Below are 18874 nucleotides of genomic sequence, written 5' to 3'. Positions count from 1 at the left end.
ACCCCCTACCTGAGGGTTATTAGCACCACACCTTGTCCAGCTGAGCTAACCCCAGCTGGACAGGATTTTCATAGATACATGATAACTCATAGTGTTGGGTTTCCATGGATTTAAGAAAACTTACATGATCTTACCACAATGAAGATTTGAGTAAAGAGCTCATATTCTATTGTTTTCCAAAATCAATGTGCATAATGGTTTAATCGACAGCCTCCTGCTATTATGGAGAATTGATTTCCTGAAGACGTCATATTTCAGTTGGCCACTGTGGGAATTGAACCCATGACCTCTGCATTATGAATCCGACACTCCGACCAACTGAGCTAAACAGCCACACATAATTTTGCATCTTCGTCAATATAAGAAAAACTTACATGATCTTACAACAATCAAGATTTGAGTGAAGCGCTCATATGCTAATGTTTTTCAAAATTAATGTGCATACTGGTTAAATATACAGCCTCCTGCTATTTTGAATGGGAGAATTTATTAAGTCTTTGTATTTCAGTTGGCCAGTGGGGGATGAAACCCATGACCTTGGCATTGTAAATAACACACTCTGACCAGCTGAGCTAACCAGCCACAGAGGATGTTGAGATTTCATCAATGTAAGAAAAACTTACATGACCTTAACAAAAGCAGTGAAATTGTAAAGTTTTTCAAAATCAACATGAATAATGGTTTAAATTTAAAGCCTCCCGCTTTAACTTGAGATAAAGTAAAATTAACTAAAATTATACTGAAGTAAAAGTAGCAGTACTAACACAATAACAAATTTTGCTGAGTGATTCATCGTCTCAAAAATTATTGCGATAAACGATAATATTGTTTGAAGACCTTTGTACACTGATTTAATGGAAACTTTGTAGTAATGCATGTGATTTCCTGCCAAAGACAGATACACTTTATTTTAAAAAGAACACTTAACACTGGAATTAACTAAAATAAACAAAATAAACAAAAATGGATTCTCAGTCTCCATTAACAAAAAATTTATTTGAATAAAAACTAAACAACATAAAGCCAAAGTGGAAATAAATGCTGCGTTCAACCAAAAGAGTGCATATTGTGAAGTCTGTATACCATATTGCCCGTCAGTAATCATTAGATTTAAATAGAGAAGATGGGCACAACTAACTACCTGATGCAATAGTTCACGGTACACAATTTTTTGCCCCGACAATCTTAGAACGTTCAGTGTTCTAAGATTGTCACTTGCGATTTCATAACCGATCATCTTGTAGTCTGTTGTGTGTTACGGTAGATCAGGGTTCCCCAAAGTCGGTCCTGGAGGGCCGGTCCAGGAGGCTCGTATAAACATAATTCACACACAGAATACAGATTCTACACACTTTTCCTCTCCCATATAATTTCGTCTGTGTGTGAAAGCGAGAGAAAAAAAAAAAAAAAAGATAAAAACATCTACAGGTCTCAACAAGACCCTCCCACACCTGTTTCTGGCAAACAACAGAAGATCAGAGAGACATAAACCAACATTTCCACCGGCTTTGGGCGTCGGTAAACACAGCAATTAGTCATTAACCAACACCGGGCGGATTCGGCACGGAGCCTCAGCGCCGGCCGGTCGCTCGGTCGGCCGAAAGATTCGTCACTCATTAACTCGGACGGTCAGACTGTTGACAAAGTCTGAGTCACTGGCTTTGTGTAACAACGGGAGGAGGCAGCAGACTAATCAAGACGCTGACCTTCGAGTGGATGCTTGTGAGGAGATGAACGCCAGAGAGCGGCGGACCGAGGTCACGGCCGGCTCTGCCGAAGCAAACGCGATAAGGAAATCAAGGCGACGCAAATGTAGAAAAAAAAAAAATCCATAAAAAATACAGGATTAGGATGAATTTTAGTTTGAGATGTGAAAGACTTTAAGCTGCTGGATTTCTCAGAGAACTGGTTTATGCAAACCTGTCATAATAAACAATAAGTCAATTGATCACATGATAAATTAAAACAAGATCAATAATTTCCGTTAGCATGATTTATCGTTTTTCTCTTTCTACCAAAAGCTGAATGAAAGTTTTCAGTCTGGTGTTTTTGGTCTCTACTAGATCTTTTTTTAAGGACAATTTAGCTTACAGAGATGTAATAATTTGTTTAATTTGTTGTTTCTGCTGTTTAGTTTATTTTTGTTATTAAAAATGTTCATTAGAATTAAAAATTTATTGATCTTTAAGAATGTGTTTTATCATTTTATACCATTATATTACTTGAGAATTATCTCGAAACATCGTTTATCGCAATAACTTCTGAGACAATTTATCGTCCAGCAAAAATAGAAAAATTTATCAAAATTGGAAAAAATGTTGTTGTTTTTTTTTTGCTATTTTACCTCAGCAATCCAATACTTACGGAAAACTAGATTTCTAATATATTCCAAGCATTTATTTCTGTTGATTTTAGATTATTCAGGCTTAATTTCAAAAGTATACATTTCCCAGCATTTCTGATTTTTAAAAACAGAAATGTCTCGTTTTGCTAAACAATCACTTGGAAAACTTCTGACTTGACAGTCGCAATAAAAAACTGACCCAGAAGTTACTGCGATAAATGATAATATGATTGAGTTGATACCAATTGTAAGTGATATAATGGCGATCAGTTATGACCACATTTTTGCACTGCAAAAACTCAAAATCTTAATAAGTATTTTTCATCCAGCTTCTAGTGCAAATATCTTATTACACTTGAAATAAACCAAAACTAATTTATAAGTAACTTTTCAGAAAGATATAAAAGCTTGTTTAAGTCAGTAATTATTCAATATTGATTAAAAAAAAGTATTGGTTCCATCTTTTTTGTTGGAAAAAGATATCAGAACTAGAAACTAGACCAAAAAGATTTTGTGTTTTTGCAGTGCAAACGGTCAATGTAGACTCTTGTATGTTGTTTTCAATAATTAGAAATTAAATTGTTTGTTTTAAATTATTGTTTTATGAGGGTAGTGATGTCAAACGGTTTTATTTTTTGTCTCATTTCAGTTTGTCTTCCTGCAGAAACCCCAGGCAAACAGATGAATGAATTTCTGATTCCTGTCTTTTATAGATGAAAATCTAAAATTAAATCACACTTAATTGGTTTCATCTGCATTCATTAAATTCTGAGGAATTTAACAAATGAGTCATAACTGCTGACATTTCAACAGAAATATCCAACAAATCCATTCAATCTGGATGATCTTCAGTTTTTCTACATTAATATTGTGGCTGTAAAATTTAACTTAAAGTCCCATTTGAGGGAATATTTTACGGTCAAAGCAGGCTGGAACTAATTTCCTTCCTTCTCACTGTTTCTCTGTGTAATTTGGTGAAAGTTGGAACTTTTCCCCTTTACTTTATTGAAAAAAAGAACTAAAGCGAGCAAATATAGTTACATTTTTAATCCTAAATAAGCTAAAAAGTGAAAAGAAATTCAGATTTAGAGTTAGACGGTGACAAAAATTTGTTTGATTTTAAATTTAATACCTAATTTTACAAAGTTTTATATAGACAATATAAGAAGTATAAATTTAATTAAAGATTTAGTGCTGATATGATTTTAAAAGTAGCTATTGAGTGACTGAGACGATTAACTTTGTGTCCTGTTCACCTTAAATCAGAGCCAATGATGAAAACGTTTGTGGTTAAAGTCTGTTTACCGTCACTGAGTCCATTGTACCGATGCTCTTCACATGCAAATGCCAAAGAAAAACAATAAAGTACGAGGATACATTACACAGTGCTGTCAGGCTAACCAAGTTAAATCCAGATCCTCCATTAAATTTGGCACATGAACTAAAGAAAAGCAGAGCTGCTCTGGGAGCTCAACATTTATCTGTGGTGAATTTTCTATGTAAGATTGAATAATCTGCATTCTCATAACTCTGTTATCGTCAGGACAACAGCATGCTTAGCATCTTGCAGCTAAATTATATGAATATATATTAGCAAAACTAAACAAAAATCTGCTTTTATAATGCACAACTATCAGAAACCAAACAGGGAGAAAGAAACGAAATACCCAGAGAAGAGTCAGAGTTTCAGTGGCCGTTGGTTTCTTTCTGCCCAATCTGTGATTTCTGCTCCTTCAACTGGCAATATGGGTAAAACAACTACAATTATTCCAGAACAGTACTTCTCTGTTAGTGCAATCGTGTGCTATGTACTGTCTGCAATTACAGGATATCCAGCTGAAACCCTGCTTTTCATTCAGGCTTCCACACAACAAACAAATCTGTGAGAGCAGCTACTTAAACAGAAAATATATGAAGACGACTTGAGTGGAAGAGCGTCTCTCTTCTTATTTCCTTAAATTAAAGCATTACAGTAAATTACAGCTGCCCAGCAAAGAAATGTTACGTATTTTGTAATTATAGCATGCGTAACATGTCTGTTGTTTTTGGAACAACTTGCAGCAATAACTTTTACTTTATAATGATGCGCTTTAAAATGTCGTCTGTCCGATGTCTTAAATAGAAAGATTTTAGGCAGCGGGGTTCTGTGGAGTATCTGTAATTCGTCAGTAGCTTACCTGCAATAGGAAGCAATGGGAACGATCTCAGTTTGGAGAATCAGGAAGGAAATCTAATCTGTTGTCCCTGGACGACGAGTAATTTGTCTTGCTAAAAACAAAGGTTACACCTACATTGTTAACAATACTTTAACACACATATTTAGTCAAATAAAAAATATATAATACAAAGAATAATTACAAAACAAGGCTTTGATATCTACATTACCATTATTATAAAAAGCATAAGAAGTAATTAAAACTAATCTTTAATTTAAATAGTAAAACACAAGTGGCCACATGGTGGGATTAAGAGAAGTAGAGCAGGACAAAAAGGCTGAGAACGTCAATATCAATATTTATTGATTAGTTTTTTTGTTATAAATATTTTAAATGCTGCCAAACTCACGTGACCTTTCCTGTTTTATCCAGTTTTCACTACACAATGTTTTTTAAAACTTATAAGCAGTTATGAGACACAACTGCAAAACTTTAAACTGTTGCAGTGCCCGTTACTCAACATGTTGTTGCTAGGTAACCAAAGAGCGAGAGAGCTGGTGGTTGCTAGGTAACCAAGGAGTGCCACAAATCTCGGTTGGCTCGCAATGAAAACCAGTACACTGAATATTCTATATATTGAATATTCTATCAGAATATATTCATGTCTTGATATTGAAAACGAGTCTATTGTGATATATTTATTGTTTTTGATTCCTCAGGAGACGTTATTATTATTATTCAAAAGTTTAATCTAACTGCTACTTTTGAAGGTTTTGTTTGGGAAAACTGATCATAAATACTAGGAAAACCAATACGAGTATCATTTTTAACATTAAGGGCATGAAGGCAGAAGCAACTTAAGGACAATTCTCCAAACTAAGACTAGAGATAATTATCGTCTTTGTGGCTGAAACCAGTGGGAGTTGTCTGCAGACGCAACAATTAATATGAAACAAATCAGGACATGTGCATTAACCATGCAGAGCGCATGCTAAACTATCATTAATAATTTTGATATGAACCAAGCCTGATCAAATGGTTTTCTGTTTCCAGATAATCCAGCTGAACTGGGAGGTCTGCTGCAGCTCCAACCGGGTCCGTGTTTAACTCAATGATCCATGCTCTTTACTGGTTCTGAAACGCAGAACCAGGCCAGTCACAGTTAAATCTTTCATGTTTTGTTGACTTGATCAGCAGTTTCTTAACTGCCTTTCACACTGGGATCCATTTTCTCCGGTAGGTTGTTGTGAACGACTGATTTCCACAAACTATTACCCTCTGCTTCTGTTCGCAACAGAGAAACCCACATTTTTTACTGCAAGCGTTTTGGAAATGTTAAAAACGGATCTCTGAACTGGGAAGCTGCTTCGATATCCGACGGGAACTTTTGCAAGGAGACGACTAGAAAGGTGTAATTTTTTTTACTGTCTGCTATTATTTCCACCTAAATAACGTGGGTTGAATACAAGCGGGCCAAAAAGTTTTCACCTCAAACACAACACAGAAGTGATTGGTGCCAACAGCGGCACAAAAAAAAAAAAAAAAAAACTTTAATGAACTGACAAATTCAATAAAAAGTTAAATCAATTCTGCCACTAACAATTCTGAAGGTTTCTAAATGTTGCAAAAAAGAAATTATTTCTATCTAGTGGTTGGCTACACAAGCCGCAATTTAATCTGATGTTGAAATTGATAAAACCTAAAAAGTATTGATTTATCTGGTAGAGTTGATCAACATTTTTGTAAAAGTGCTTTTTTGCTAATTGTGGCGTGAAATGAAAAATGGCCAAAAGGTTATTTTTCATCCGTTGTCCCTGGACGATGAGTAATTTGTCTTGCTAAAAACAAAGGTTGCACCTACATTGTTAACAATACTTTAACACACATATTTAGTCAAATAAAAAAAAAGCATTAAGCTGTTTATTTCTCACACATGGCGCCACACGCTAAAGCATTGATCCACTCTGAGTCACTTCTCTGTCTTGTTTAAACTGGTTGTCCACCATCTTGATTTCTGAAAGGGTTTTTTTTTCTCCTCCTCAAAGCATCTAAATCAGAATAAATGACAAACACCTGTGGACATTCATACTAAAATGATTAATCTGATTAATCGCTTTTAGTGATAATAAACATTATTTCAATTTTTTTTTATTATTTCAAACTGTTGGAATAGTGATTCACTAATCGTTAATAATCATTATTTCTAAATTATTATTAGCATTGAAATAATACTTATTTCAATAATGCATTCATCAAATTAATCATGATTAATCGATTGAGATGATCATTATTAATAATAATGACTAATTTCCTGGGTTATAAGTTTTAATAAATTAGTGACACATTAAAATTAAAACTATTAATCAATTAATCGGTTTAATTGATTATTAAAATAACAGTCCACTATCCAGTAGAAGTCAATTAATCATTAACTGGAGTATACCGACCCAAAATAAGCAGGCATTTGCTGAAAAATAGACCATATTCAAAACAGTAATTAAGCCAAAACTGTACACAAAATATGCACATTTTGCATTTAAACATTTAAAATATACCTTTTACACTTAAACTGAGTGAAATAACTGAGTAAACCATTCTAACATGCTCTGTAATACGGATGCACCCATTAAAATTTTCTCACTGAACGCCAGTCTTTAAAAAGCCCATCCTGCCGATTTCAATTTTGCAAATTACCTAAAACAATTGCTATTTATATACAGCAAGAAAGTTGCCAAGGTGGCAACAGTGACTATTACAGCCATCTCTCATGGCAGAGTATGGCTGAGTATCTGCAAACAGGTAATCACCCAAAATGAAGAAAAATCAGACCCAATTTATTGCTACACCCCTATTTTATGCTGCAACTCTACCTGCATGATTTGGGTAAATAGGCCCCACTCTAATCACAACTCTTATTCACTCTTGTTCAATTGCTGAGGCAACTAAAAGTTTCTAAATGTTGCAGAAAGGAAGGAGGAAAAATCAGAAGAATAATGTTAATCGGACAAAACGTGAGGCAAACAGAAGGAGTTCTGATGTCAAAACAGCAGATTTTCGGTGCAGAAACATGCAGAATAATCTTAGATCAATATGTTTGGAATAAAAAGGAATCTCTGATTTTATAAAGCTCAAACATCTCAGATAATAAATCTCTCTCTGGGATTTGATCAGCATATTTTGGAACTGAGATACAACTGCTATCATAAAAGGCTGACTCATGCATTTCATACAATCGAACTATTTCGTCTGTGAACCAGGAAGCTGGTCAACAAAATGAAAATGCAACTGCTGTCTGCTCTTACAAAATAATTGTTTTTCTCCACTATGTCGTCTTTCTCATCCGTCTTCTATTAAAAGTGCCACCAAACTTGCTGTTGCTTCAGATCGGAGGCGTCATCTGGGAATAAACTTCTTCTCCAGAAGGTGAAGTCTCACAACGCAGCGACGGAAAATGCTTCCCTGACATTCGTCCAAGTCGCTCCGGGGCAAATTTGATTTAAAAATGGGATCCTATCCAGATGGATCTAACCAAATAAGTGGAAATAATTCAATGAGTTTAAAAATTTTCAAATCACATGATTATCATGTGTTAAAATGAGTGAGGACACAAAAAGAAGCCAACATTCAGAAATTTTGTAATAGAAGCAAATGGCAATAAACAGCTAAACAGGATGTTTGATCAATTCTTAAAATTATTAACCCAACTGTTAATGTAAAAAAGTTGATTAGGTATATTGTCATGGAAGTACACATTATATTCCTTAAATATGAATTTCAATAAATCCATATTTGTGTTTTTTGAGATACAAATCAGTTATGTGTGACATGGATATGTATTTAGGCTTTTTCTAAACCTCCAATAAACCTCAGATAAAATTTCCACTAACTGCTTGCCATATAAACTGATTTGTGGAATACGGCAAGCAGTTTCCACCATAAAACACAGTAATGGCTGCATCATAATAAGGCCCGTCAGAATAACAAACTCTGCTGGATGATAAACTGCCCCAGAAGTTATTACACTAAACAATAATATTGTTGTTTTGAGACAATCCGGTGCTGCGCCGCTACCTAGCAACCACAGCCAATCCCAGACTGTTACCTAGCAACCAAAGCAGAACTTTTTACTGACAAATTGAATTTAAATGCATGGTTTAATATTTACATTTGTTGCTTCTTTTTAAATCACAGTAAACAGAACCAGAAATGCTCACCTATAGTTCTCAAAGGCAGACATGAATGCACCTAAAATGTCTAAATTTGATTTATGAAACTTTGACAGTGACCCAAACCCTGTTCTTATTTAAGGCTACTTTCACGCAGATCTTGATGTTCAATTGCAATTTTTCCATTTTTTTTCCAGGTCATTCATACTAAGGACTACATTCAACCGCAATCAGATTTCTGTGTGAAAGATCTACGATCCAAAAGCAACCAAAGAAGAACGTTGACGTCACACAGGATCGATCAATTGTAAAGTTATTCAGCAACGGGAGCAGACAATATCATAACAACACAAAAGAAGCTAACTGGATTTGAGTCACATTTATTGCTAAAAATTTGGAATAAGATTTCTTCTACACAACAAGACCCTAAAATAATGAATGTTTATTGTTGAGCTGGGCCAAAAATGTCACCAACTTTCTTTTGTTTTTGATTGAAACCAAATTGTTGAACTTTTGACTTGACAAAAAGTTTGGACGCCACTAGACTACGACATAAAATACCAGAGGTTTATTAAGACATTACAGCTGTTCTCTGACAGAAACGGGATTAAACCAAACATATTTGCTGTTTGTCCACGAGGAGGTAAGCGCTCCCGTTTAGTCCCAGTGGGTCACGCAGAGCGGTTATTAATAGACCCAGAGAGTCCTGGAAAGTCAAGGCCACCAGAGAGAACAAAACCCGACGCCAAGGCAGCTTCTGCTGCAGCGTGGATCAACAACACAGGAAAACACAGAGGCCCAAGTGTTTAACAGCACTGACGAATTAATAATGAATAACGTGACGCAGGGGCTCATACGGTTACACGGACGCAAAGCGGAGATGCTTGTGACATCAGATCGTCAGCAAACTGCATTTCTGCGTGGCGCCAGCCGGAGGAGGAGGAAAGTGGGCTGAATGTGGTGCGTCTGTTGGGAAAAGGCCACGGCTAACACAACATGTGACTGATAACTAAATAAATCCCCAGTGAAGGACCGAGCTAACCCGTCTCCACTGTTATGGAATAAAAATAAACATTTGCAGTGAAAAACTCTTTCAAGGCCCCCGCTTCTTCTGTCTGAACAGTTTTCAGGGAACTTTACAAAACATTTCTTAAAAAACAAAAGATGTAAATAGCTAAACATCATCCACCAGAATGACCCACGTAGTTTTAATTACAGAGCTAAACCTGAAACGTGAATTAGAAATTAAACGGTAAGTCCTTTCCGGTTTAATTTGAGGTCTAAAGGAGAATTGGATGTTGGACCTAATATATTAAAAAGGAAATATTATGCAAATTTCACATTTTGTGCTTCCATTTCTTTTAAAAAATCCTACCTGTCTGATTTTTGACAATAATTTACAGGCTTGTCATGGTAATATTGTTGACTATATTGTTGTTTTGAGACCATTTACATTTAATATAGTGTAATGGCATAGTAACACAAGAACTCATTCCCAAAGATCAATAAATTTTAGAGAACATTTTAACACTAGGACTGGAAGATACCTTAAATATCCAAAATGATTAAACAAAGCAAAATAAACAACAAATAAAATGAACCATGAGGTCTCTAAACTAAATTTTCCATCTAAAGAAGGACTGGTAGAGCCCAAAGCACCAACCTAAACACTTTTGTCATCCGGTTTGGTACAAAAAGAGAGAGAGAAAAAAAAAAGGTGAAAAAGAATAAATGAAAAAAATGGAAATGACTGTCTGTCAGTTAATTTATTACTCATTGCAACAGGCCTAACAATTTAATGTTTTTTGGCATCTAAAAAATGAAAATCTTTGGAATGTAAAGGCACTGTGCCGTTACCTAACAACCCTAGCAAAGCTCAGGGCGTTACCTAGCAACCAAAGCTGAGATCCAGCACATTAGATTGGCTGGTTTTACCATTATATGGGCTGTTCATGAAATCAGAAATCTGGATGTTGAACTGTTGACTGCTTAACAGTTTTGATCTGTTCAAGACAATGAAAACATTGTCAAACTTTAAAGTGAGTGGTTATATTTTTCAGATCCTTCTTAGAAAGAACCATATGCTTTCAAGAAAGACCGCTCCAGTATCGAAAATGATATAGAGTTTGACATTTTGGTGTCGTGACAACCCTAGACAGAGTAACCACAGACGAAATGGAGAAAAGGTAAAGACACAAAAGGTAAATACACACGTATGTCAATGAGTGTCGGCATGTGCAAATGTTTCTGTGCAACTATGAGAAAGCATTGCAAGATGGTTCATAACCCAAAACTCTGAGTCTGCTGGGAAGCAAATGTCCACAGACAAAAGATGCACAACTTAAACGTATTTTATAATAGTTTTTTGAGCATTTTAAATCAATTCAGAAGTCCCAAGACTAGGAACTGCAATTCTCTAGAAACCTACTGCAGCAAGATCCCATCAAAAAGCTGCTAGCTTGCTTTTTGATGCTACAATGACAATCATTGGTTTTCACTATCAAGTTTTCAACATTACGCACTAAATTTTAAATGTATACATCATATACAAAAGAACAAGAGACGCAGTGCTTTGCTACACTATAACAACTAGATAGGTTTAGGAACAAGTTTTAGTAAATGGAAAAAAAAAGCGAGTCAGAGGGTAGTAGGCCAGTTATGCTAGCTTGACTTTGACAACTTTAACACGTAGATGTGGCTGTGGAATTCAGTGTTTCACTTCAGTAAAAAAAAAAAGAATTAAAAAAAAGGCAACACATACACACCAACTCTGACTGATCATCAGTGAAGGACGTGTTTAAATTGGCTAATCTACCACAAGATTATCTGTGGTAGCTAATCTGCCACAGCAATCACTTATTAAAAATAAAATTAAAAAAATAAATCAAAATAACCATCAAGCCTGAAAACATAATACTCAATACTCATAAAAATTAAATATTCTGTTCTTTGTGTGGGAAGTGTTTGCGTGTTCTTTGGTATTGATTCTTTATACATTAGCAGTGTTGTGGCCGGTTACCATGGCAACGACCGTGTGTAGCCTGGCCGACACAGAGAGCAAGATGAAACTTGCTTTCCGTTTTGAGTTATCAACGGTTTTTCAGCATCATTTTCCCCTGTGCTGTGGCGCACTGCACTGAATTAATAATACCTGCATCTCCAGGTTTCATTTTGTTAACGGAGCTGTTCTGTCGCAGCCGCAGGGCTACGGATGGCAACCAAAAGAATTGTCTTTTTGCCCACAAGGGCTGTGCACACGCGCAAAATTTCCAGATGTAAACAATAACACACAACACTGTCTATAGATTTGATTTTTTTCTGTACTTCTAACTATTTGATCTTTTGCATCATCTACATGTTGCAGTTACACCTGAATTTCCTGCACTGGACAATGAAGACAATCACTATTCTATTCATTTGGTCTGTTGGTTTGATTTCCACTAATCAACAAAACTGTCGGCGAAATGTCTAAACTCAAAGCGGTTGGGAAGCATAAGAAATTCAGTCCAAAACCATCTTAATGGACCAGCTTCATACTTTAAAAGTGCTTTTTTAGGCCTTATTGTGCTTCCTGTTCTTCTTACTTCCTGTACGTTACATAATCTTTCAGCCAACAGCTTCAGTGAGCAGTGACAGCAGGAAACGTGACCCCAGACTGACCTTTCTTTACACCAAAGCAAACCACTGAACAACATACAGAAAAAGGCGAGTTAAGCAGAGGCAAAGAGTCTTCTTGTTGTGGCCAGAACCAAATGGAGGACAAAAAAGAACTTTGGCGATTTCCACACCAATAACCACCCTTCAATAACTGGATGGAAATAAAGTGTAAAGAAGCTTTCAGGAACAAAAACTCCAGGAGCGGGGAAGACCCGGGCTTGTTTTGCACATGGGGTTAAGGGTTGTATCCTCTCCAAGACATTCTGGGAAGACATCCAAATAGAGCACGGAAAACGACTTAACTGCAGCTTCATTACAGACTGAAGGCAGGCATTATGGCACAGAAGCAGCTGGAAAACGAGACTGATGGGCAGAGGCCAGTCAGCTCTCAGATTAAAACACCTCTCTGTCGATATAAGAGAGCAGCAGCAGCAGCAGCCTGCAAAACTCATGCAGCAGCACATGTAGCTGCAAAATAAAAAATAAAAAAAGATTTCTTATTGAATTGAAAAATGTATCCTTTCCAGATCTCGTCTTTCTGCACTGCAGAAACAGGAATGCATAGTAAATATTGACATTTCAACACTGTCTAATTGGAGCAAAGTGCCAAAACCAAACTGTGATCTAACTGTTGTTCCTCTGTAAATCATTAGACGTTGCACAAGGCGTTACGCAACAACAACCGAGACCAAAACTTGGTTCTGAACGAAACCTCCGCCAGTCAAAGCAGAAAATCTTACACCAAGAAATCCTTCATTTGACCTCTGTGCTTTAATTGCTCAAAACAAAGAGCAGAGTGTGAGTTTTAAAATATTCATATCGCTTTAAAAAATGTTTTTCCAAGTTACAACCTGAAACTTTTGTGTATTTTAAGTCATGATTTTTATCTGGGTTAGAAAAACAACAAACTGCATCATGTAGCTCTAAATGGTTTTAGAATTGCTTCCTGTTGCAAGATGGACAGTTTCTCTCTCTGGTTCTGGATGACGTGCAGCTTCTACTTCTTTTACTTTCGGAACGGTGTGTGTGTGTGTGTGTGTGTGTGTGTGTGTGCGTGCGCGTTGATACGTAACCATGGCAACAAGGAATTGTTTTTACAGTTGGGAGCGGCTGATTAGCATCTGAAAAGCGCAAATAGCACATGAACTATGACCCGTTTGAAAAAAGGTTCATGGATGCAGAACGGAGAGAGAAAGAGGAAGTTCATCTCTTCCATTGATCATAATGGGCAGGGATTTTATCCCCTACTCCAACATCTCTCTGCTTAGCTTTCTAACATTACGACCACTCGGAGATCTAAAGCGGAATAGCAAAAGCAAATGAGGTGGATGAGCAGCTCTTGGTGTCATCCAGGACATGTTGCTGTGAAATATCGTCTCTGAGTAAGGCTGGGCGATGTTGGAATTTTATCGCAATAATTTGTGGTACTATTGTGATAAATATTATTATTAAAAAGAAAAACAATGTATTACTTATTTTTTAGGTAACTTTTGTGAAAGCATGACGCAGCATTCACAAAGCCAGAAACATGTATAGTTCTTGAAGAAAATTCACATTTTTAAATTTTTCTTAAAATTTACTTTTGTTTCCAAAATTCTGATTTTAATTTCAGGGCTGCACAGTGGCGCAGTTGGTAGAGCTGCTGCCTTGCAGCAAGAAGGTCCTGGGTTCGATTCCCGGCCCGGGGTCTTTCTGCATGGAGTTTGCATGTTCTCCCTGTGCATGGTGGGTTCTCTCCGGGTTCTCCGGCTTCCTCCCACAGTCCAAAAACATGACTGTCAAGTTAATTGGTCTCTCTAAATTCTCCCTAGGTGTGAGTGTGTGTGTGTGTGAATGGTTGTTTGTCTTGTATGTCTTTGTGTTGCCCTGCGACAGACTGGCGACCTGTCCAGGGTGAACCCGCCTCTCGCCCGGGACGCAGCTGGAGAGGAACCAGCAACCCTCCTGACCCCATTAGGGACAAGAGTGAACAGAAAATGGATGGATGATTTTAATTTCAGAATCCTGACTTTTTCTAAGAAAACTGACTTTTAATTTTACTTTTTCCCCAAATTTTTTATTGTTTTTCCCTCTCAATTCAAACTTTTTTTCCCTCTCAATTCTGACATTTTTTCTCTCAATTCAGATTTTTTAGGACTTTTTTCTCAAAAATCTGACATTTTTGTCAAAAAATTGATTTTTCAGTTTGGACTTTTCTCCAAATTTTGCCTTTTTTGTCAAAATTTTGACATTTCTTCTCAAAATTCTGACTTAAACGCAGAAGAGTAAAGTCCAAATTCTGAGAACAAATTTTTTTTTTTTTTTTTTTTCAGTGGCTCTAATCCTCTTCCGTATTTCCAGGAGTCATGGTGGCTCAAATTTGCGTCATTCTCACCCAACCTCACAGAATCAAGTTATAGAGCCAGTCTGGGCTCTGAATCTGTCTGCTGTACATAAAAACATTAGCAGCTTTTGTACGTTTTTGGTGGCGCAGTTTCCGTTGGCTGCTCTGTATGCAAAACATGCAAAAGATAAGCACAACAGCAGTGGTATGAAAATATGCGACACAATGCAGGTGTCACAGTCAGATCAGCTTTATGTTTTGGGGAATTCGCCCTGAGGCCTTGCTTTTTATTTCATTGGACTCAAACTTCAATGCCTGAGTATGGAGGCATTCTCAGTGTCGCATTATTCTTTCATAGCTCGCCTTAGTGGCACTCCCTGTAACTCACCCCAAAGTTCTCAGATCACCTAACCAGATAAGAATCACTTTGTCAGCAGCTCGACAAATCTGTGTAGATGCAGCAGCAACAGCATTTAAAAGTCACAAATATATACATTTTTAACACAAAATGATCATTTCAAGTCTGATTTGTCCTTTAAAGTGCTTAAAAACGTGGCTGCAAGTTGCTGTTGAGCTGCACTTTTATGCAGCAAGAATAAAAAGAAAACAGGAAGATGCTCGCAGCTCTTAGAAAGTGATACGTTTCACCTCCAGAGGAAAGAAACGTAGAGCTCTCAGCAGCCCTGAGAGACAATTTGGATCAAGTTGCAAACTCTGTTAGGAGCTAAATATAGTTCTGCAGGATATTATAGATACACACATGCAGAAAGACTGGAGAGAAAGAGCGCTCGAGACAAACCTGTGTAAGTAAAGCATGGGTGCATTCAACAGGCCGGTGGCAGAGGCTCAGCATAAATAAATAAAAACACAGAGGAAGACGGTAACAGGAAAAGAGAGGCCTTAAATAAACATGACACCAGTTTTCAGAAGCAACACGTAAGCACTTTGCTGTGCAAATATATCTGCCGCTGTAATAGAGCTTTAATCACATCACGGTTTCTACACACTTTACATTTCTGATACATTTTTAGTGCAGTTTTCATGCTCTATTGTCAATATGATTAAAAATAAGTCTAAAAATTATATGAATTCATAGCCAAAATTAGAGACAAACCGATTGGCTTTCCTTTACCAACACTGATTTATAATGGCTATAACTAGGAGTTCACCAATAAAACGGACCGGTTTTCTTAATTTTGGAAATCGGCCAATACTTAATGAGAAACCGATCTGCAAAAGTCTAAAAATTAGGTCTGTGTGTCTTTACTCACCCAAATAATTGATAAACTTAGCAACTTTGTTTCTATATTTACCAACTTTCCAGACAATAAATAAATAGGCATCAGTTTGCCAGAAAACTGCAATCAGTGCACTCCTCCTTTATAAAAAATCCTTATTTTTATACCAATAGCAATGAAAAATCATTTATTTTGCAACGACAAAATATAAAGAAATAAAGAGTGAGAAACCTCGTTTAAACGAGAGATCAGAAAACTCCCAAAAACGAGACACAAAACTTATTTTTTAAAAAGTGTTGTTTCTTGTTTAAAACGAGATGCAAAACTCGTTAAGACTACAGAATCATTCTTGTAAAACAAAGTAAGTCGTCGTTGAAACAAAAATGCAAAACTTGTTAAGACAAGAGACCTTGTTTAAATGTGATGTAGAACTCGTTAAGACAACAAAGTTTCACGCTTTAAATTCCTCTAGCAGACGACAACGTCGCTCACTCGCTCTCCATCTGGTCAACTCTGGCATCCCTGGATGAATATAAATCTCACTAGAATGAGAGAGTTTCTCATTATAACAAGTTTCTGATCTGCTTAAAATTAGAGGGTTTCTCATTGTAAAAAGAAACCACGGCTATATTTATTCACTAGGTTTGGCAGTATTGTACTTCCATAGTTATGGGGCTTGCGTCATTTGCGGTTAAATTGATGAACATCCTGATATGCAGAGTGGGGTAGAAACTAGTTACATTTACCTGAGTATATTTTTTGTAAAAATTTACGTTGGGAGTATTTTTATTACATTGTACTTTTACTTTAACTTTAGTAATTTTATCATGAAGTATTTCTACTCTTATTTGAGTAAAATTTCTGGATTTTCTACCCACTGAATGAAACACAAACATGTTTTAACCAAAAATTTAATCAGACATAGACACATGCCTGCAGCTTTTATGAAAGTTTCAGCAGTTTTTTATTGAAAGAAACTGATGTGGACAATTTTACTTTTGACTAATTTTTTAATATTTTGTTACATGAATTATTATCATTTTCACCTTTAAAATACCAAAATTTCCACTTAACTTTATAATGTGGTCTGGTCTCATGATGTAATTTTTAAATATTAAATGATTGACAAACTGATCAGTTACTCAGTACTTGAGCAGACTTTTTACCAAAACATTTTTTTTACTCTTGAATAATTTCTTTGATGTCTGAGTAAAAATATGTAGAAGTAGTACTACTCTGATGCGAGTATAATGTTTGGGCACTCTGCCCACCTCAGCTGATATGTTGAATCATATAATTTAAAGTGGGTGTACTTTCTTTTTCACACCTGTTTTTATTGCAGTATTTAAAGTAAATGCACCTTTTCTCCCCTCTACAGCATTAAGGAGTGTTGTGAAAGCTGCAGCTCTTTCCACATACCCACAGTATGTCACCTGCTCAGCTTCGGCTGTTTAAACGCCGCTGCTCCCATCAGCTAGCTGACAAGCTAACATTAGAAGTGGGCACATCTGGATTCAAAACACCCCTTTGCTCCTTCTCCGCAGACTGGAAGCGGTGGGGTTCGAACCGGCACGGCGTTCCCACCGGGAGAATTTGAGGACACACGCCCCTGACGTGAACCCCACGGCGCCTGCTGAGTGGAGCCCCGCTGCGCCAGCCAGATCCACGGAGCTAACTTAGCATGCTAATTCATGTCTCCGCTAGGCTGACGTCGCCGTAGCGCCGTCTTCCACACACACATACACGCGCGCGCACATCTGCAAGGCGAAGCGGCGCTAGCTAATGGGAATTCAACTTTTTTTTCTTATCGGGCTCAGGAAGAAAGTTACGCGCTTCAACACGTACAAACGGGCGGTTATGAAACCCAACAGGCTCCGGCGGTGACAGTGTTGAGAAATGCGGCGGTGTTCCTACCACATTCGGCAACAGTCTGGAATCAGAAGAGGCCGATCATGTCGGGACTCAACGGCCCCGGGTTCGGTCCACATTCCCCTGAGTGGCCGCCGCCGCCGCTCTTGGTATCACTGCGCAAAGATGGTCCCGATCCTGTCGCTTGATAAGAAAGAAAAAAAAGGAGCTGCTGCTTGGCGTTCACAGCTAGGTGCAGATGGTGATTAATAACATCGGCATGTCTGCGCTGAAGTTTCGCTTGAAATCAGAGGACGCGTCACCTTGCAGCGGTTCATGACTCCCACTGTTCAAGATGTGGAAGGGCAGGACGAGTCCGTATCACTCCCAGCCGCTAACAATAATCAGTGTGGCCACACGGGCATCCGTATGTCACTCTGCTGACATCCAGTCACCGAAAACTGCACTCCTCATATCACTCTCTCTCTTTCTGTCAGGTTTAAAATGTCTGGTGGACGGCGACCAACTGGATACAAAAAAAAAAAAATGGACGAGTTAACTTCCGCCAAAAAAACTGAGAAAATGTTAGATTTGTTTCAGAGATTTTCTAGAAAAGACTGGGAAATTTCTCATTTGAACAGTCGAAAATTTGCCAGAAAGAAAATCTGAAATTTTCTAGAAAAAGTAAGGACAATTCTGAGTTTGAAAAGTTTAAACTGTTCAACAGTTTCAAAATCTGATATTTTGAGGTTAATCTCAGAAATTTTCTACAAAAGAACTCTGAGACTTCTGATTCGAAGAGTAAAAAAATTGTAAAATAAAATCTGAAATTTGCCAGAAAAAAAAAAAAAAAGAAATTTATGAGTTTAAAAAGTTGCAACTTTGCTAGAAAAAAATAAAAATTTTGAGATTAATTTTAGGATTTTTCTAAAAGAGAGGAAAAAAAATTCTGAACTTAAAAAGTAAAAAAAATTAATAAATAAAATAAAAAAAAAATAAAATAAAAAAACTAGAAATAAACTGGGAAATTTCTGATTTGAATAGTTGAAAATTTGCAATAAAAAAGGCATTTTCCAGAAAAGAAAATAAGGACATTTCTGAGTCTAAACATTTTAAACTCTACTAGAAAAAAAATCTGAAAT

At 36.8% G+C, this 18874-nt stretch overlaps 1 protein-coding gene across 2 annotated transcripts in view; it reads right to left on the bottom strand.

Annotated features, from left to right (window-relative positions):
- The window catches only part of bcl9l (bcl9 like), a 42122-nt gene extending 23835 nt beyond the window's left edge, over positions 1 to 18287 (bottom strand). For both annotated transcript variants that reach the window (XM_044118438.1, XM_044118440.1), the window contains exon 1: positions 17799 to 18287. The gene's annotated coding sequence lies outside the window, so the exon portion shown is untranslated. The remainder of the gene's footprint in view (positions 1 to 17798) is intronic.
- Positions 18288 to 18874: the final 587 nt, after the last annotated feature.

Source organism: Gambusia affinis, linkage group LG06 (genome assembly GCF_019740435.1).
Source record: "Gambusia affinis linkage group LG06, SWU_Gaff_1.0, whole genome shotgun sequence".
In the NCBI taxonomy this organism is placed as follows: Eukaryota; Metazoa; Chordata; class Actinopteri; order Cyprinodontiformes; family Poeciliidae; genus Gambusia; species Gambusia affinis.
This window is presented reverse-complemented; position numbering and strand designations above follow the sequence as displayed.